The sequence below is a fragment of the Bombina bombina genome, chromosome 5, assembly GCF_027579735.1.
Source record: "Bombina bombina isolate aBomBom1 chromosome 5, aBomBom1.pri, whole genome shotgun sequence".
NCBI classification, from domain to species: domain Eukaryota; kingdom Metazoa; phylum Chordata; class Amphibia; order Anura; family Bombinatoridae; genus Bombina; species Bombina bombina.
The window spans coordinates 133,155,310-133,177,482 of record NC_069503.1 but is presented as its reverse complement, the minus strand read 5'-3'; the positions used below and the strand labels follow the sequence as shown (position 1 = coordinate 133,177,482).

Below are 22,173 nucleotides of genomic sequence, written 5' to 3'. Positions count from 1 at the left end.
ATTTTTGCACCAAAAGTCCTCTACTGACCATGTACAATAAATTGACTGCAACTATTAGGTGTCTCCTACACTTCAAAGGAAAAGCTGCTCCTATTTCTCCTTGTGGGACAATAACAGAAGTAACAGACCTTCACAAATGAAGTTTAAAAAATAAAAATAAATACATGTTAAACTAATTTTAAAATGATGAATATTACATATTGCAGTGGTTTCCCTTTACGTGCTAGAAGACGTCAAACAGTGGAATACATTTCAGATTATTTCTTCTGTTAAGTGTGATCAGTCCACGGGTCATCATTACTTCTGGGATATTACTCCTCCCCAACAGGAAGTGCAAGAGGATTCACCCAGCAGAGCTGCATATAGCTCCTCCCCTCTACGTCACTCCCAGTCATTCTCTTGCACCCAACGACTAGATAGGATGTGTGAGAGGACTATGGTGATTATACTTAGTTTTATATCTTCAATCAAAAGTTTGTTATTTTAAAATAGCACCGGAGTGTGTTATTACCTCTCTGGCAGAGTTTGAAGAAGAATCTACCAGAGTTTTGCTATGATTTTAGCCGGAGTAGTTAAGATCATATTGCTGTTCTCGGCCATCTGAGGAGTGAGGTAAACTTCAGATCAGGGGACAGCGGGCAGATGAATCTGCATAGAGGTATGTAGCAGTTTTTATTTTCTGACAATGGAATTGATGAGAAAATCCTGCCATACCGATATAATGTCATGTATGTATACTTTACACTTCAGTATTCTGGGGAATGGTACTTCACTAGAATTACACTGTAAGAAATACATAAAGCTGTTTAATAACTAGAGATTATGTTTAACGTTTTTGCTGGAATGTAAAATCGTTTTCATTTGCTGAGGTACTGTGTGAATAAATGTTTGGGCACTATTTTTCCACTTGGCAGTTGCTTAATCTGTTTTTCTGACAGTTTCTGTTCTCCCTCACTGCTGTGTGTGAGGGGGAGGGGCCGTTTTTTGGCGCTTTTTCTATGCATCAAATATTTCAGTCAGCAACTCATTGTATTCCCTGCATGATCCGGTTCATCTCTACAGAGCTCAGGGGTCTTCAAAACTTATTTTGAGGGAGGTAATTTCTCTCAGCAGAGCTGTGAGAATTATAGTTTGACTGAGATAAAAAACGTTTATTCTGTAATTTGTTTCCTGCTTTCAGAATTTGTTATCTTTGCTAATGGGATTAAACCTTTGCTAAAGTTGTGTTGTTTACAAGGATTGAGGCTATAACTGTTTCAATTTATTAATTTTCAACTGTCATAGATCTTCTGTGCTTCTTAAAGGCACAGTACATTTTAATATTATTCTAATTGAATTGTATTTCCAAGTTGCAAGTTTATTTGCTAGTGTGTTAAACATGTCTGATTCAGAGGATGATACCTGTGTCATTTGTTGCAATGCCAAAGTGGAGCCCAATAGAAATTTATGTACTAACTGTATTGATGCTACTTTAAATAAAAGTCAATCTGTACAAATTGAACAAATTTCACCAAACAACGAGGGGAGAGTTATGCCGACTAACTCGCCTCACGTGTCAGTACCTACATCTCCCGCTCAGAGGGAGGTGCGTGATATTGTAGCGCCGAGTACATCTGGGCGGCCATTACAAATCACATTACAGGATATGGCTACTGTTATGACTGAGGTTTTGGCTAAATTACCAGAACTAAGAGGTAAGCGTGATCACTCTGGGGTGAGAACAGAGTGCGCTGATAATATTAGGGCCATGTCAGACACTGCGTCACAGGTGGCAGAACATGAGGACGGAGAACTTCATTCTGTGGGTGACGGTTCTGATCCAAACAGACTGGATTCAGATATTTCAAATTTTAAATTTAAACTGGAAAACCTCCGTGTATTACTAGGGGAGGTGTTAGCGGCTCTGAATGATTGTAACACAGTTGCAATACCAGAGAAAATGTGTAGGTTGGATAAATATTTTGCGGTACCGACGAGTACTGAGATTTTTCCTATACCTAAGAGACTTACTGAAATTGTTACTAAGGAGTGGGATAGACCCGGTGTGCCGTTCTCACCCCCTCCGATATTTAGAAAAATGTTTCCAATAGACGCCACCACAAGGGACTTATGGCAAACGGTCCCTAAGGTGGAGGGAGCAGTTTCTACCTTAGCTAAGCGTACCACTATCCCGGTGGAGGATAGCTGTGCTTTTTCAGATCCAATGGATAAAAAGTTAGAGGGTTACCTTAAGAAAATGTTTGTTCAACAAGGTTTTATATTGCAACCCCTTGCATGCATTGCGCCGATCACGGCTGCAGCGGCATTCTGGATTGAGTCTCTGGAAGAGAACATTGGTTCAGCTACTCTGGACGACATTACGGACAGGCTTAGAGTCCTTAAACTAGCTAATTCATTCATTTCGGAGGCCGTAGTACATCTTACTAAACTTACGGCGAAGAATGCAGGATTCGCCATTCAGGCACGCAGGGCGCTGTGGCTAAAATCCTGGTCAGCTGATGTTACTTCTAAGTCTAAATTGCTTAATATACCTTTCAAAGGGCAGACCTTATTCGGGCCCGGGTTGAAAGAGATTATCGCTGACATTACAGGAGGTAAAGGCCATGCCCTGCCTCAGGACAAAGCCAAAGCCAAGACTAGACAGTCTAATTTTCGTTCCTTTCGTAATTTCAAAGCAGGAGCAGCATCAACTTCCTCTGCACCAAAACAGGAAGGAGCTGTTGCTCGCTACAGACAAGGCTGGAAACCTAACCAGTCCTGGAACAAGGGCAAGCAGACTAGGAAACCTGCTGCTGCCCCTAAAACAGCATGAATTGAGGGCCCCCGATCCGGGATCGGATCTAGTGGGGGGCAGACTTTCTCTCTTCGCCCAGGCTTGGGCAAGAGATGTTCAGGATCCCTGGGCGCTAGAGATAATATCTCAGGGATACCTTCTGGACTTCAAATACTCTCCTCCAAGAGAGAGATTTCATCTGTCAAGATTGTCAACAATCCAGACAAAGAAAGAGGCGTTTCTACGCTGCGTACAAGAGCTCTTGTTAATGGGAGTAATCCATCCAGTTCCACGATCGGAACAGGGACAGGGGTTTTACTCAAATCTGTTTGTGGTTCCCAAAAAAGAGGGAACTTTCAGACCAATCCTGGACTTAAAGATCCTAAACAAATTCCTAAGAGTTCCATCGTTCAAGATGGAGACTATTCGGACAATTTTACCTATGATCCAAGAGGGTCAATACATGACCACTGTAGATTTAAAAGATGCTTACCTTCACATACCGATTCACAAAGATCATTATCGGTACCTAAGGTTTGCCTTCCTAGACAGGCATTACCAGTTTGTGGCTCTTCCATTCGGATTGGCTACAGCTCCAAGAATCTTCACAAAGGTTCTGGGTGCTCTTCTGGCGGTACTAAGACCGCGGGGAATCTCGGTAGCTCCATACCTAGACGACATTCTGATACAAGCTTCAAGCTTTCAAACTGCCAAGTCTCATACAGAGTTAGTGCTGGCATTTCTAAGGTCACATGGATGGAAGGTGAACGAAAAGAAAAGTTCACTCGTTCCACTCACAAGAGTTCCCTTCCTGGGGACTCTTATAGATTCTGTAGAAATGAAGATTTACCTGACAGAGGACAGGCTAACAAGACTTCAAAGTGCTTGCCGCACCCTTCATTCCATTCAACACCCGTCAGTGGCTCAATGCATGGAGGTAATCGGCTTAATGGTAGCGGCAATGGACATAGTACCCTTTGCACGCTTACACCTCAGACCACTGCAACTGTGCATGCTAAGTCAGTGGAATGGGGATTACTCAGACTTATCCCCTTCTCTGAATCTGGATCAAGAGACCAGAAATTCTCTTCTATGGTGGCTTTCTCGGCCACATCTGTCCAGGGGGATACCATTCAGCAGACCAGACTGGACAATTGTAACAACAGACGCCAGCCTTCTAGGTTGGGGTGCCGTCTGGAATTCTCTGAAGGCTCAGGGACAATGGAGTCAGGAGGAGAGTCTCCTGCCAATAAACATTCTGGAATTGAGAGCAGTTCTCAATGCCCTCCTGGCTTGGCCCCAGTTGACAACTCGGGGGTTCATCAGGTTTCAGTCGGACAACATCACGACTGTAGCTTACATCAACCATCAGGGAGGGACAAGAAGCTCCCTAGCTATGATGGAAGTATCAAAGATAATTTGCTGGGCAGAGTCTCACTCTTGCCACCTGTCAGCAATCCACATCCCGGGAGTGGAGAACTGGGAGGCGGATTTCTTAAGTCGTCAGACTTTTCATCCGGGGGAGTGGGAACTTCATCCGGAGGTCTTTGCCCAAATACTTCGACGTTGGGGCAAACCAGAGATAGATCTCATGGCGTCTCGACAGAACGCCAAGCTTCCTCGTTACAGGTCCAGATCCAGGGATCCAGGAGCAGTCCTGATAGATGCTCTGACAGCACCTTGGGACTTCAGGATGGCTTACGTGTTTCCACCCTTCCCGTTGCTTCCTCGATTGATTGCCAGAATCAAACAAGAGAGAGCATCAGTGATTCTAATAGCACCTGCGTGGCCACGCAGGACTTGGTATGCAGACCTGGTGGACATGTCATCCTGTCCACCTTGGTCTCTACCTCTGAAACAGGACCTTCTGATACAGGGTCCCTTCAAACATCAAAATCTAACTTCTCTGAAGCTGACTGCTTGGAAATTGAACGCTTGATTTTATCAAGACGTGGATTTTCTGAGTCAGTTATTGATACCTTAATACAGGCTAGGAAACCTGTTACCAGAAAGATTTACCATAAGATATGGCGTAAATACCTATATTGGTGTGAATCCAAAGGTTACTCTTGGAGTAAGGTTAGGATTCCTAGGATATTGTCTTTTCTACAAGAAGGTTTAGAAAAGGGTTTATCTGCTAGTTCATTAAAGGGACAGATCTCAGCTCTGTCCATTCTGTTACACAAACGTCTGTCAGAAGTTCCTGACGTCCAGGCTTTTTGTCAGGCTTTGGCCAGAATTAAGCCTGTGTTTAAAACTGTTGCTCCACCATGGAGTTTAAACCTTGTTCTTAATGTTTTACAGGGCGTTCCGTTTGAACCCCTTCATTCCATTGATATAAAATTGTTATCTTGGAAAGTTCTATTTTTAATGGCTATTTCCTCGGCTCGAAGAGTCTCTGAATTATCAGCCTTACATTGTGATTCTCCTTATTTGATTTTTCATTCGGATAAGGTAGTCCTGCGTACTAAACCTGGGTTCTTACCTAAGGTAGTTACTAACAGGAATATCAATCAAGAGATTGTTGTTCCTTCTTTATGCCCAAATCCTTCTTCAAAGAAGGAACGTCTACTGCACAACCTGGATGTAGTCCGTGCTCTAAAATTTTACTTACAGGCAACTAAGGAATTTCGACAAACGTCTTCTCTGTTTGTCATTTACTCTGGGCAGAGGAGAGGTCAAAAAGCTTCCGCTACCTCTCTTTCTTTTTGGCTTCGTAGCATAATTCGTTTAGCTTATGAGACTGCTGGACAGCAGCCTCCTGAAAGAATTACAGCTCATTCTACTAGAGCTGTGGCTTCCACTTGGGCCTTCAAGAATGAGGCCTCTGTTGAACAGATTTGCAAGGCTGCAACTTGGTCTTCGCTTCATACTTTTTCCAAATTTTACAAATTTGACACTTTTGCTTCATCGGAGGCTATTTTTGGGAGAAAGGTTCTTCAGGCAGTGGTTCCTTCTGTATAAAGAGCCTGCCTATCCCTCCCGTCATCCGTGTACTTTTGCTTTGGTATTGGTATCCCAGAAGTAATGATGACCCGTGGACTGATCACACTTAACAGAAGAAAACATAATTTATGCTTACCTGATAAATTCCTTTCTTCTGTAGTGTGATCAGTCCACGGCCCGCCCTGTTTTTAAGGCAGGTAAATATTTTTTAATTTATACTCCAGTCACCACTTCACCCTTGGCTTTTCCTTTCTCGTTGGTCCTTGGTCGAATGACTGGGAGTGACGTAGAGGGGAGGAGCTATATGCAGCTCTGCTGGGTGAATCCTCTTGCACTTCCTGTTGGGGAGGAGTAATATCCCAGAAGTAATGATGACCCGTGGACTGATCACACTACAGAAGAAAGGAATTTATCAGGTAAGCATAAATTATGTTTTTGCCAGCTGACTAGCTTTAGATGAGTATTGCTTGTTTGGAGTTGTCAACTTGGGTTGGGTATAGTGGCATAAATTGCTGATCATTCAGGAATTTTAAATGCATTATTCAAGAATAGGCTATTACTATTGTGGTAGGTGGATACCTATATAAAAAAAATCCACGGGTAGACAAGGTTTTGAAGGAGGAGTCTGCTGATATGTGCTCTTAAGGAAGTGCAGACATACAATGAAATGTACAACGTAAGGTCTGGCAACCACCATGCTTTTGTTTGCTTATATTGATTTCTTTCATGTAATTGGCAAGAGTCCATGAGCTAGTGACATATGGGATATACAATCCTACCAGGAGGGGCAAAGTTTCCCAAACCTCAAAATGCCTATAAATACACCCCTCACCACACCCACAATTCAGTTTTACAAACTTTGCCTCCTAAGGAGGTGGTGAAGTAAGTTTGTGCTAAGATTTCTACGTTGATATGTGCTTCTCAGCATTGTTGAAGCCCGATTCCACTCAAGAGTACAGTGAATGTTAGAGGGACGTGAAGGGAGTATCACTTATTTGAATACGATGCTTTCCCTAACGGGGTTCTATTTCATAGGTTCTCTGTTATCGGTCGTAGAGATTCATCTCCTACCTCCCTTTTCAGATCGACGATATACTCTCAATTTACCATTACCTCTACTAATAACTGTTTTAGTACTGGTTTGGCTAGCTGCTATATGTGGATGGGTGTCTTTGGGTAAGTATGTTTCTTCTGTTATGTGTGATCAGTCCACGGGTCATCATTACTTCTGGGATATAACTCCTCCCCAACAGGAAATGCAAGAGGATTCACCCAGCAGAGCTGATATAGCTCCTCCCCTCTACGTCAGTCCCAGTCATTCTCTTGCACCCAACGACTAGATAGGATGTGTGAGAGGACTATGGTGATTATACTTAGTTTTTATGACTTCAATCAAAAGTTTGTTATTTTACAATAGCACCGGAGCGTGTTATTACTTCTCTGGCAGAGTTTGAAGAAGAATCTACCAGAGTTTTTTACTATGATTTTAACCGGAGTAGTTAAGATCATATTGCTGTTCTCGGCCATCTGAGGGAGGTAAAAGCTTCAGATCAGGGGACAGCGGGCAGATGAATCTGCATTGAGGTATGTAGCAGTTTTTATTTTCTGAATGGAATTGATGAGAAAATCCTGCTATACCGTTATAATGACATGTATGTATACACTTCAGTATTCTGGGGATGGTATTTCACCGGAACTACTCTGTTAAAGGTCACTAATCCTTTTAATAAATATTATCATGTTAAACGTTTTTGCTGGAATGTAGAATCGTTTACATTGCTGAGGTACTGAGTGAATAAATGTTTGGGCATTATTTTCCACTTGGCAGTTGTCTGCTTTAAATTGTGACAGTTTCGTTTCTCCTCACTGCTGTGTGTGAGAGGGAGGGGCCGTTTTTGGCGCTCTTTGCTACGCATCAAAAATTTCCAGTCAGCTACTATTATATTTCCTGCATGATCCGGTTCACTGACAGATCTCAGGGGTCTTCAAACTTCTTTGAAGGGAGGTACATTCTCTCAGCAGAGCTGTGAGAATTTTATATTGACTGTGAATAAAAACGTTACTCTATAATTTTTTATGTCAAATTTAGTTATTGTTATTTACTAATGGGAACAAACCTTTGCTAAAAGTTGTGTTATTTTAAAGTTGATGCTATAACTGTTTTTCAGTTCATTATCTCAACTGTCATTTAATCGTTTAAGTACCTCTTTGAGGCACAGTACGTTTTTGCTAAAAAAGATTATAACCAGGTTGCAAGTTATTGCTAGTGTGTTAAACATGTCTGACTCAGAGGAAGATATCTGTGTCATTTGTTCCAATGCCAAGGTGGAGCCCAATAGAAATTTATGTACTAACTGTATTGATGCTACTTTAAATAAAAGTCAATCTGTACAATGTGAACAAATTTCACCAAACTGCGAGGGGAGAGTTATGCCGACTAACTCGCCTCACGCGGCAGTACCTGCATCTCCCGCCCGGGAGGTGCGTGATATTATGGCGCCTAATACATCTGGGCGGCCATTACAGATAACATTACATGATATGGCTACTGTTATGACTGAAGTTTTGTCTAAATTACCAGAACTAAGAGGCAAGCGTGATCACTCTGGGGTGAGAACAGAGTGCGCTGACAATACTAGGGCCATGTCTGATACTGCGTCACAGCTTGCAGAGCATGAGGACGGAGAGCTTCATTCTGTGGGTGACGGTTCTGATCCAAACAGATTGGATTCAGATATTTCAAATTTTAAATTTAAATTGGAGAACCTCCGTGTATTACTAGGGGAGGTCTTAGCAGCTCTCAATGACTGTAACACCGTTGCAATACCAGAGAAACTGTGTAGGTTGGATAAATATCTTTGCGGTACCGGCGAGTACTGACGTTTTTCCTATACCTAAGAGATTAACTGAAATTGTTACTAAGGAGTGGGATAGACCCGGTGTGCCGTTCTCACCCCCTCCAATATTTAGAAAGATGTTTCCAATAGACGCCACCACTCGGGACTTATGGCAAACGGTCCCTAAGGTGGAGGGAGCAGTTTCTACTTTAGCTAAGCGTACCACTATCCCGGTGGAGGATAGCTGTGCTTTTTCAGATCCAATGGATAAAAAATTAGAGGGTTACCTTAAGAAAATGTTTGTTCAACAAGGTTTTATATTGCAACCCCTTGCATGTATCGCGCCGATTACGGCTGCGGCAGCATTTTGGATTGAGTCTCTGGAAGAGAACCTTAGTTCATCTACGCTAGACGACATTATGGACAGGCTTAGAGTCCTTAAACTAGCTAATTCATTCATTTCGGAGGCCGTAGTACATTTAACCAAACTTACGGCTAAGAACTCAGGATTCGCCATACAGGCACGTAGAGCACTGTGGCTAAAATCCTGGTCAGCTGATGTTACTTCTAAGTCCAAATTACTTAATATACCTTTCAAGGGGCAGTCTTTATTTGGGCCCGGTTTGAAAGAAATTATCGCTGACATTACAGGAGGTAAGGGCCACGCCCTACCTCAAGACAAAGCCAAAGCTAAGGCTAGACAGTCTAATTTTCGTCCCTTTCGGAATTTCAAAACAGGAGCAGCGTCAACCTCCACTGCACCAAAACAGGAAGGAGCTGTTGCTCGTTACAGGCAAGGCTGGAAACCTAACCAGTCCTGGAATAAGGGCAAACAGGCCAGGAAACCTGCTGCTGCCCCAAAGACAGCATGAACCGAGAGCCCCCGATCCGGGACCGGATCTAGTGGGGGGCAGACTTTCTCTCTTCGCCCAGGCCTGGGCAAGAGATGTTCAGGATCCCTGGGCGCTGGAGATCATATCTCAGGGATACCTTCTAGACTTCAAATTATCTCCCCCAAAAGGGAGATTTCATCTGTCAAGGTTGTCAACAAACCAGATAAAGAAAGAAGCGTTTCTACGCTGTGTACAAGATCTGTTATTAATGGGAGTGATCCATCCAGTTCCGCGGTCGGAACAAGGACAAGGGTTCTACTCAAACCTGTTTGTGGTTCCCAAAAAAGAGGGAATTTTCAGGCCAATCTTAGATTTAAAGATTCTAAACAAATTCCTAAGAGTTCCATCGTTCAAAATGGAAACTATTCGGACAATCTTACCTATGATCCAAAGGGGTCAGTACATGACCACAGTGGATTTAAAAGATGCTTACCTTCACATACCGATTCACAAGGATCATCAACGGTATCTACGGTTTGCCTTCCTAGACAGGCACTACCAGTTTGTGGCTCTTCCATTCGGATTGGCTACGGCCCCAAGAATCTTCACAAAGGTTCTGGGTGCCCTTCTGGCGGTACTAAGACCGCGAGGGATTTCGGTAGCTCCGTACCTAGACGACATTCTAATACAAGCTTCAAGCTTTCAAACTGCCAAGTCTCATACAGAGTTAGTTCTGGCATTTCTAAGGTCGCATGGATGGAAAGTGAACGAAAAGAAGAGTTCTCTTTTTCCTCTCACAAGAGTTCCATTCTTGGGGACTCTTATAGATTCTGTAGAAATGAAGATTTACCTGACAGAAGACAGGTTAACAAAGCTTCAAGATGCATGCCGTGTCCTTCATTCCATTCAACACCCGTCAGTAGCTCAATGCATGGAGGTGATCGGCTTAATGGTAGCGGCAATGGACATAGTACCTTTTGCACGCCTACACCTCAGACCGCTGCAATTGTGCATGCTAAGTCAGTGGAATGGGGATTACTCAGATTTGTCCCCTACTCTAAATCTGAATCAAGAGACCAGAAATTCTCTTCTATGGTGGCTTTATCGGCCACACCTGTCCAGGGGGATGCCATTCAGCAGGCCAGACTGGACAATCGTAACAACAGACGCCAGCCTGCTAGGTTGGGGCGCTGTCTGGAATTCTCTGAAGGCTCAGGGATTATGGAATCAGGAGGAGAGTCTCCTTCCAATAAACATTCTGGAATTGAGGGCAGTTCTCAATGCCCTTCTGGCTTGGCCCCAATTAACAACTCAGGGGTTCATCAGGTTTCAGTCGGACAATATCACGACTGTAGCTTACATCAACCATCAGGGAGGGACAAGAAGCTCCTTAGCAATGATGGAAGTATCAAAGATAATTCGCTGGGCAGAGTCTCACTCTTGCCACCTGTCAGCAATCCACATCCCGGGAGTGGAGAACTGGGAGGCGGATTTCTTGAGTCGCCAGACTTTTCATCCGGGAGAGTGGGAACTTCATCCGGAGATCTTTGCCCAAATACTTCGACGTTGGGGCAAACCAGAGATAGATCTCATGGCGTCTCGCCAGAACGCCAAACTTCCTCACTACGGGTCCAGATCCAGGGATCCGGGAGCGGTTCTGATAGATGCTTTGACAGCACCTTGGAACTTCGGGATGGCTTATGTGTTTCCACCCTTCCCGCTGCTTCCTCGGTTGATTGCGAAAATCAAACAGGAGAGAGCATCAGTGATTCTAATAGCGCCTGCATGGCCACGCAGGACTTGGTATGCAGATCTAGTGGACATGTCATCCTGTCCACCTTGGTCTCTACCTCTAAGACAGGACCTTCTGATACAGGGTCCATTCAAACATCAAAATCTAACTTCTCTGAAACTGACTGCTTGGAAATTGAACGCTTGATTTTATCAAAGCGTGGTTTTTCTGAGTCGGTTATTGATACCCTGATCCAGGCTAGGAAGCCTGTTACCAGAAAGATTTACCATAAAATATGGCGCAAATACCTATACTGGTGCGAATCCAAACGTTACTCCTGGAGTAAGGTTAGGATCCCTAGGATATTGTCTTTTCTACAAGAAGGTTTAGAAAAGGGTTTATCGGCTAGTTCATTAAAGGGACAGATTTCAGCTCTGTCCATCTTGTTACACAGGCGTCTGCCAGAAAATCCAGACGTCCAGGCCTTTGGTCAGGCTTTAGCTAGGATCAAGCCTGTGTTTAAAGCCGTTGCTCCGCCATGGAGTTTAAACTTAGTTCTTAACGTTTTACAAGGTGTTCCATTTGAACCCCTTCATTCCATTGATATAAAATTGTTATCTTGGAAAGTTCTGTTTTTAATGGCTATTTCCTCGGCTCGAAGAGTCTCTGAGTTATCAGCATTACATTGTGATTCTCCTTATCTGATTTTTCACTCAGACAAGGTAGTTCTGCGTACTAAACCTGGGTTCTTACCTAAGGTAGTTACTAACAGGAATATCAATCAAGAGATTGTCGTTCCATCCTTGTGTCCAAATCCTTCTTCAAAGAAGGAACGTCTTCTACACAATCTGGATGTAGTTCGTGCCCTCAAGTTCTACTTGCAGGCAACTAAAGATTTTCGCCAAACTTCTTCCCTGTTTGTCGTTTATTCTGGACAGAGGAGAGGTCAAAAAGCTTCTGCTACCTCTCTCTCGTTTTGGCTTCGTAGCATAATACGTTTAGCCTATGAGACTGCTGGACAGCAGCCTCCTGAAAGAATTACAGCTCACTCCACTAGAGCTGTGGCTTCCACTTGGGCCTTTAAGAATGAGGCCTCTGTTGAACAGATTTGCAAGGCTGCAACTTGGTCTTCGCTTCATACTTTTTCCAAATTTTACAAATTTGACACTTTTGCTTCTTCGGAGGCTATTTTTGGGAGAAAGGTTCTTCAGGCAGTGGTTCCTTCTGTATAATGAGCCTGCCTATCCCTCCCGTCATCCGTGTACTTTTGCTTTGGTATTGGTATCCCAGAAGTAATGATGACCCGTGGACTGATCACACATAACAGAAGAAAACATAATTTATGCTTACCTGATAAATTCCTTTCTTCTGTTGTGTGATCAGTCCACGGCCCGCCCTGTTTTTAAGGCAGGTAAATATCTTTTAAATTATACTCCAGTCACCACTTCACCCTTGGTTACTCCTTTCTCGTTGATTCTTGGTCGAATGACTGGGACTGACGTAGAGGGGAGGAGCTATATCAGCTCTGCTGGGTGAATCCTCTTGCATTTCCTGTTGGGGAGGAGTTATATCCCAGAAGTAATGATGACCCGTGGACTGATCACACAACAGAAGAAAGGAATTTATCAGGTAAGCATAAATTATGTTTTTTTATTACTTAAGACACCTCAGCTATGGTTTGGCACTTTATGCATTTATATAAAGTTCTAAATATATGTATTGTACTTATATTTGCCATGAGTCAGGTTCATGTATTTCCTTCAGCAGACTGTCAGTTTCATATTTGGGGAATTTAAAAATTTTAATAAATTTATTTCTTACCTGGGGTTTAGTCTTTTTTTCAATTGACTACTTCTTGCTATTGCGGGTATTAGGCCCGCGGGTGTGTCAAATGCTAAACTTTATTGCCTCATTTTTGGCGCGAAAATTTGTTTGGCGCGAAAACAAGACGTTTATGACGCAACTTTGTCATTTCCCGCGTCATACGTGACGCCCAGATCTTTCACACGGCGGCGTCTTTAGTGACGCAAGTGTGTCATTTCCGGTTATTTTTGGCGCCAAAAAAGTTTACGTTGTGCGTCATACTTGGCGCCAAATTTTTTTCATTATTTCAATACCCCTTGTATGTTTGCCTCTTGCTTTTTGCTTTCAGAGGCCTATGCTATTGCATTTTTTTCCCATTCCTGAAACTGTCATATAAGGAAATAGATAATTTTGCTTTATATGTTGTTTTTTTCTCTTACATTGTGCAAGATGTCCCAATCTGATCCTGCCTCAGAAGTTTCTGCTGGAACATTGCTGCCTGACATCGGTTCTACCAAAGCTAAGTGCATTTGTTGTAAAATTGTAGAAATTATTCGACCGAATGTCATTTGTAATAGTTGTCATGATAAACTTTTACATGCAGATAGTGTTTCCATCAGTAATAGTACATTGCCAGTTGCAGTTCCTTCAACTTCTAATGTGCATGATATACCTGTAAATTTTATATATATATTTTTTTTGTATTGAGGTAAAATTTGGCATACATATCTCACAATTAAACATTCCATAAATACTAGCATAGAAAGTACGATACAGAGCTGAAAAAAAATGTGAATACAAGCGTTGATAATACTATCCACTAATAGGATAACAAATAGAATAGATAGAGAGTGTTAACAATGTTATGTAGACATATGCTTCATTCATGCCAACAATGGTGTAAGTCTCCCCCTTTTAGTTAAGGGGCCACTCATGGACCCCTACCCAAATGGGTTTCTTATTGCGTCGGGAGGCTACCTGCACTAGAAAGACCGCTCGTGGATCTTGTTATGTTTACCTCAAATTTTAAAGTTTTTTATAGGTTTAAGAAGGGCTTATGTTTAAAACTTCTTTCATATAACTATAAAGAAAGTAGCTAGAATCAAGATTTATTTAAACAAATAACTGTGAGAATGAGTGTTGGGAAACTACACAGCGGTAAAGTAAGCTTGCCATATGGAACCCATAATCTCAAAAGGTTGTCCTGCTAAGGCACTTATCTGTTCAATCATTTAGTTATTGCGCAAAGGAGCCCAATAGAGGGAACTCCTTGAGTTTCTATTTTATCTTACCGCTTAGCATAAAGAATCATAATCTTAGAGCTACTGTGAAGTTTAATTATGCCAGTAAGTGGGCCCACTTAATTTGTCTTAAAAGACTGGAAAGCTGATTCTAAACAGATCACTTATGACCCCATGGGAGCTCTGAACTGAAAGCTAGGGACCTTTCAAAAGATAAGAGTTTGGTTATCATACAATGTGGTCAGAGCCCTCTACTTATGAATAGACCGTATCCCATAAGGCAAGTAATAGTTATACAGATAGTCTAAAACTTGGACTTTGAATAGTCATTATTAGATTTAGGTATCATTCTATAGGCTAAGGAGTCTAAGCTAAGTTTGACCAATCGTGACCACCACCATTTATAAACAGTGTCATCATCATGTATAGCATTTGACTGGCTAGAGTTTGTAAGGCATAAATATGCAAATATAATATAACAGAGTAGGGAATCATGGTAACACAGAACTGCCTATCATAGAAACAAGAGAACTAATTATAGTTAGAACAATAAAGATAAGCATTAGGGAGACTGCGCAGTATGGTATCATCCAGTACAGTATAAACCAAAATCTCTGCCCCGGCCGCAGGCAGAAAGGTGGTAAAAGTCCTCGAGAACCACAATATGCATCTTGTTTTCCCTCAGTAAGTAAACAGTTACACAACATCATAATCTAACCCAAGTGTATACATGAGCTATGCAGTATGTGCCAACAATCTGATAAAGTATAAAGTTATTGCAAAGGTCTAACAAATAAAGCATAACAACAAATAAAAAAATAAAAACAAAAACAAACAGGACATCAGGGTATGAGGCAAAATATCTCTGTGCATCTTCATTAGTCCCAGTTGATTCAAGAACTAGCGGTAAATAGGGACCCCAAAGTTATGACAGGGATGAAGACCCCATAATAGTGGTGAAGTTATATTACATAAGGATGGCATGTGTACAAATTTGCCCCAATGTGGAGGGTCCCAAGTAACGATATCAATAGACAGGGGATTTGATATCTGTACAGTTAGTTATAACTCAGCCTATTCCAGCCCTCACCGTACTTTTATAAACATCAGAGGCGATCACCATGCTTTTGTAGACAGCGAAGGCAAAGCACCCAGGACCTCCCCAAGGTAGACAACATACAATCCATCTTAGTGGCCTTTTCGCCGCCTGCAGCAGGACACTTGGTGGTGTAACGATGGAAAAGTCACCAAGCTGTGCAGGTACAGGTCTCGGTGCGGTTATCAACTGCAGTAGTGCCTTTTCAGGGGTTCCGGTAGGTATATTGTAGGGTCCGAATGTCCAAACCTCCTCTATCAGTTTGCGCGAGGAGCTTCTCAAAATTGGGCAATTACTTTTCTCAGCTATCCAGCATTCCTGGCTCCCGGTGGTGTGCGCGGTAGCTGCAGCCATTTTCTTTTGACAGCGTTGCTCCGGTTCATTCAAGTTATCAGTGGCGGTTGAAAGGGGTACTTTGTTGGTGGGTGGCAGACTCCAAGCCCTCCAGGTGCCATCTCTCTCCCCCCTAGATATAGGGGAAGCAGCTTTGACAGATTGTTCAAAGGCACCTACCTTGCCCCGTGCGGGGTCTCTACTACAATGCTCTTCATATGCCTTGATGTAGCCCTGTAGCAGGGAGTATATGTCATCGATTGTAGCCCTAGCAGTGTCCATAATGATTGTTCACAGGAATATGGGATGTGAACAGGGGTGTAGATTCCCAGGTAGTCTGCTCCAAATTAAAGCACTAGAAGTGCCACATAACGACAGGGCCCAAGGCACCCTGCCGGGGGGGTAAAAGTAGACCGAGATTTTAAAACGGCTCCAGGCGCCGATGCCATCAGCAATTCTCGAGGAACAAGGTTGGGTAGATGCAGCATCTAATATATAAGCTGGTTTCAGGAAGATATTTAGAAAATCAATCGGCTGTGAGGTGGATTTTTGCAATTATCACAAGAAAGCCGTAGCAGCACACAGCTATGCGACCAGTCATGGCCGCTGCCCGGAAGTTCCCCCATACCTGTAAATTTTAAAGAATTTGTTTCTGATTCTATTATGAAGGCTTTGTCTGCATTTCCACCTTCTAATAAACGTAAAAGGTCTTTTAAAACTTATCATTTAGCTGATGAAATTTCAAATGACCAACAACATAATAATTTATCCTCTTCTGATGAGGATCTATCTGATTCAGAAGATCCTTCCTCAGACATTGACACTGACAAATCTACTTATTTATTTAAAATAGAGTATATGCATTCTTTATTAAAAGAAGTGTTAATTACTTTGGATATTGAGGTAACCAGTCCTATTGACGTTCAGTCTAATAAACGTTTAAATGCTGTTTTTAAACCTCCTGTGGTTTCTCCAGGGGTTTTTCCCATTCCTGAGGCTATTTCTGGTATGATTTCTAAGGAATGGAATAAGCCAGGTACTTATTTTATTCCTTCTTCAAGGTTTAAAAAATTGTATCCTTTACCAGCAAAATCTATAAAGTTTTGGGAAAAAATCCCCAAAGTTGATGGGGCTATTTCTACTCTTGCTAAACGTACCACTATTCCTATAGAAGATAGTACTTCCTTTAAGGATCCTTTAGATAGGAAGCTTGAATCTTATCTAAGGAAGGCCTATTTATATTCAGGTCATCTTCTCAGACCTGCTATTTCTTTGGCTGATATTGCAGCTGCATCAACTTTCTGGTTGGAAAATTTAGAGCAACATGAATTGGATTCTGACATATCTAGCGTTATTCGCTTACTGCAACATGCTAATCATTTTATTTGTGATGCCATTTTTTATATTATCAAAATTGATGTTAGATCCATGTCTTTAGCTGTATTAGCTAGAAGAGCTTTGTGGCTTAAGTCTTGGAATGCTGATATGACACCTAAATCTAGATTACTATCTCTTTCTTTCCAAGGTAATTATTTATTTGGTTCTCAGTTGGATTCTGTTATTTCAACTATCACTGGGGGAAAACGAGTTTTTTTGCCTCAGGATAAAAAAACCAAAGGGTAAATCTAAGGCTTCTAACCATTTTCGTTTCTTTCGTCAGATTAAGGAACAAAAACTTAATCCTCCCCCCAAGGAATCTGCTTCCAGCTGGAAGCCTTCCTCAAATTGGAATAAATCCAAGCCATTTAGGAAACCAAAGTCAGCCCCTAAGTCTGCATGAAGGTGCGGCCCTCATTCCAGCTCAGCTGGTAGGGGGCAGATTAAGGTTTTTCTAGGATTTTTGGATAAATTTTGTCCAAAATCATTGGATTCAGAGCATTGTCTCTCAGGGGTATCGAATAGGATTCAAAGTAAGACCTCCTGTGAGAAGATTTTTTCTCTCACGCATCCCTGTAAATACAGTAAAAGCTCAGGCTTTTCTGAAGTGTGTTTCAGACCTGCAGTCCTCAGGGGTAATCATGCCAGTTCCTCCTCAGGAATAAGGTTTGGGGTTTTATTCAAACCTATTCATTGTACCAAAGAGAGAAAATTTATTCAGACCAGTTCTGGATCTGAAAATTTTGAATCATTATGTAAGAGTACCAACTTTCAAGATTGTGACTATAAGGATTATTCTGCCTTTTGTTCAGCAAGGACATTAAATGTCCACAATAGACTTGCAGGATGCATACCTTCATATTCCGATTCATCCAGAACACTATCAGTTTCTGAGATTCTCTTTTCTAGACAAGCATTACCAATTTGTTGCTCTTCCATTTGGCCTAGCAACAGCTCCAATAATCTTTTCAAAGATTCTGGGTGCCCTACTATCTGTAATCAGAGAACAGGGTATTGCAGTGTTTCCTTATTTGGACGATATCTTGGTACTAGCTCAGTCTTTACATACTGCAGAATCTCACACGAATCAACTAGTGTTGTTTCTTCGGAAACATGGTTGGAGGATCAATTTACCAAAAAGTTTCTTGATTCCTCAGACAAGGGTCACCTTTTTAGGCTTCCAGATAGATTCAGTGGCCATGACTCTGTCTCTAACAGACAAGAGACGTTTAAAATTGGTCGCAGCATGCCGGCATCTTCAGTCTCAGTCATTCCCTTCAGTGGCTATGTGAATGGAAGTTTTAGGTCTCATGACTGCAGCATCGGACGCGATCCCCTTTGCTCGTTTTCACATGAGACCTCTACAGCTTTGTATGCTGAATGGTGCAGGGATTATACAAAGATATTACAATTAATATCCTTGAATCCATTGTACGACACTCTCTGACATGGTGGTTAGATCACCATCGTTTGGTTCAAGGGGCTTCTTTTGTTCGGCCAACCTGGACTGTGATCTCAACAGATGCAAGTCTTTCAGGTTGGGGAGCTGTTTGGGGATCTCTGACAGCACAAGGGGTTTGGAAATCTCAAGAGGCGAGATTACCAATAAATATTTTAGAACTCCGTGCAATTCTCAGGGCTCTTCAGTTTTGGCCTCTGCTAAAGAGAGAACCGTTCATTTGTTTTCAGACAGACAATATCACAACTGTGGCTTATGTCAATCATCAGGGTGAGACTCACAGTCCCCAAGCTATGAAAGAAGTATCTCGGATACTTGCTTGGGCGGAATCCAGCTCCTGTCTAATCTCTGCGGTGCATATCCCAGGTGTAGACAATTGGGAGGCGGATTATCTCAGACGCCAGACTTTACATCCAGGGGAGTGGTCTCTCCATCCAGATGTGTTTTCTCAGATTGTTCAGATGTGGGGTCTTCCAGAGATAGATCTCATGGACTTTCATCTAAACAAGAAACTTCCCAGATACCTGTCCAGGTCCAGGGATGTTCAGGCGGAAGCAGTGGATGCACTGACACTTCCTTGGTGTTATCATCCTGCTTACATCTTCCCACCTCTAGTTCTCCTTCCAAGAGTGATCTCCAAAATCATCATGGAACAGTCTTTTGTGTTGCTGGTGGCTCCAGCATGGCCACACAGGTTTTGGTATGCGGATCTGGTGCGGATGTCCAGTTGCCTGCCTTGGCCACTTCCGTTACGGCCGGACCTGCTATCTCAAGGTCCGTTTTTCCATCAGGATCTCAAATCATTAAATTTGAAGGTATGGAAATTGAACGCTTAGTTCTAAGTCATAGAGGTTTTTCTGACTTAGTGATTAATACTATGTTACAAGCTCGTAAATCTGTCTCTAGAAAGATTTATTATAGAGTTTGGAAGACTTACATTTCATGGTGTTCTTCTCATAAATTCTCCTGGCATTCTTTTAGAATTCCTAGAATTTTACAGTTCCTTCAGGATGGTTTAGATAAGGGTTTGTCTGCAAGTTCCTTGAAAGGACAAATCTCCCCTCTTTGTTTTATTTCACAGAAAGATTGCTATACTTCCTGATATTCACTATTTTGTACAGGCTTTAGTTCGTATTAAGCCTGTCATTAAGTCAATTTCTCCTCCTTGGAGTCTTAATTTAGTTCTGAAGGCGTTACAGGCTCCTCCATTTGAGCCTATGCATTCTTTGGACATTAAACTACTTTCTTGGAAAGTGTTGTTCTTTTTGGCTATCTCTTCTGCTAGAAGAGTTTCTGAGCTATCTGCTCTTTCTTGTGAGTCTCCTTTTCTTATTTTTCATCAGGATAAGGCAGTTTTGCGGACTTCTTTTCAATTTGTACCTAAGGTTGTGAATTCTAACAACATTAGTAGAGAAATTGTTGTCCCTTCCTTATGTCCTAATCCTAAGAATTCTTTGGAGAGATCCTTACATTCCTTGGCTGTGGTAAGAGCTTTGAAATATGTGGAAGCTACTAAAGATTTCAGGAAGACTTCCAGTCTATTTGTTTTATTTTCTGGTCCTAGGAAAGGTCAGAAGGCTTCTGCTAGTTCCTTGGCTTTTTGGTTGAAACTTTTGATTCTTCAAGCTTATTTCGAGTCGGGTCAGGCCCCGCCTCAGAGAATTACAGCTCATTCTACTAGATCAGTTTCCACTTCGTGGGCTTTTAAGAATGAAACTTCAGTTGATCTGATTTGCAAAGCAGCGACTTGGTCCTCTTTGCATACATTTACTAAATTCTACCGTTTTGATGTATTTGCTTCTTCGGAAGCAGTTTTTGGTAGAAAAGTTCTTCAGGCAGCTGTTTCAGTTTGATTCTTCTGCTTTTGATTTAAGTTTTTTTCTTTCAAAGATGAAATAAACTTATTTTTGTTTTGGGTTGTGGATTGATTTTTTCAGCGGAATATGGCTGTTTTTATTTTTATTCCCTCCCTGTCTAGTGACTCTTGAGTGGAAGACTCCACATCTTGGGTATTGATATCCCATATGTTACTAGCTCATGGACTCTTGCCAATTACATGAAAGAAAACATAATTTATGTAAGAACTTACCTGATAAATTAATTTCTTTCATATTGGCAAGAGTCCATGAGGCCCACCCTTTTTATGGTGGTTATGATTTTTTTGTATAAAGCACAATTATTTCCAAATTTCCTTTGTTGATGCTTTCTACTCCTTTCTTTGTCACCCCACTGCTTGGGTATTCGTTAAACTGAATTGTGGGTGTGGTGAGTGGTGTATTTATAGGCATTTTAAGGTTTGGGAAACTTTGCCCCTCCTGGTAGGATTGTATATCCCATATGTCACTAGCTCATGGACTCTTGCCAATATGAAAGAAATGAATTTATCACGTAAGTTCTTACATAAATTATGTTTTTTTGTTTCCTGTGTATGTTTGTTCCTTTTGCTTGTGGCTTTCATTTATTTATTTTTTGCACATGTGGTTTAGCAACAGCTCAGACAGAGAGCTCTGCACTTGTAAACGTTTGGTTGAAATTTTTATTAATTTATAGCTTGTATGCAAATTATGCAGCAGCATAGATTAAATGTAGGCCTTTGTGGCCATGGAAGGCTATTCTCAAATGTACTGTTTATTGTATTACCTGCGTTTGAATACGAAATTTAGTCAATGACAATGTTAGAAATAATGAATCTTAAAGGGATATGAAATCCAAAATGTTTCTTTTGTGATTCAAACAGAATATACAATTTTTAAAAAGTATCACAATTGCTTTGTTTCCATGATATTCTGAGTTGAAGAGATACCTAGGGAGTAGGGTTTGCACCTCAGCCATGTTTTTCTGGACTCTTATGATTTATACATGCTGTAGGGTGTGCAGGGAGGACCATTAACAGGGTTGTTCAGTGTAACTATTTGTGTGCTGCCCAGGGTGGAAATTCATGTTTCTACCTGCACACCCAGCAGTATGTATAACTCATAAGTGTCCAGGAAAACATGGCTGAGGTGGCAACCCTACTAGGGAGGCATCTGGAGCACTACATGAGAGGAAATAGCGCTGCCATCTAGTGTTCTTGCAAATGGATAACATTCTAGCAAAACTGCTGCCATATAGAGCTCCAGAAATGGGCCAGCTTCTAAGCCTATGTTCCTGCTTTTCAATAAAAGAAAAACATGGTAATAGAAGTAAATGAGAAAGTTGTTTAAAATTGTTTGCTCTATCTGAATCATGAAAGAAAATGTTTTGGTTTCATATCCCTTTAAGTGAAATAATAATTGTGTCCTTCAAACTTTTTTGTTTTTGTCAAAGAATCCTCCATGTGCAGTAATTACAGCCTTGCAAACCTTTGGCATTCTAGTTGTTCATTTGTTGAGGTAATCTGAAGAGATTTGACCCCATGCTTCCTGAATCACCTCCCACAAGTTGGATTGGCTTGATGGGCACTTCTTATGTATCATATGGTCAAGCTGCTCCTACAACATTCTTAATAAGGTTAGGATCTGGTGACTGTTCTGGCCTCTCCATTAAAGACAGAATACCAGCTGACTGCTTCTTCCCTAAATTGTTCTTGAATAGATTTTACCCTTTATAAATCTCCCATTTTACCACCACCAAAGCACCCCCAGACCTTCACATTGCCTCCACCATGCTTGACAGATGATGTCAAGCACTACTCCAGCATCTTTTAATTTGGTCTGAGTCTCACGAACATTCTTCTTTTGTGATCCATACACCTCAAACTTTCG

The 22,173-nt window shown here is 41.7% G+C and overlaps 1 protein-coding gene across 3 annotated transcripts in view; it reads left to right on the top strand.

Moving 5' to 3' along the window:
• SCAP (SREBF chaperone) overlaps positions 1-22,173 on the top strand; it is a 490,982-nt gene that overhangs the window by 239,738 nt on the left and 229,071 nt on the right. The window lies entirely within an intron of this gene.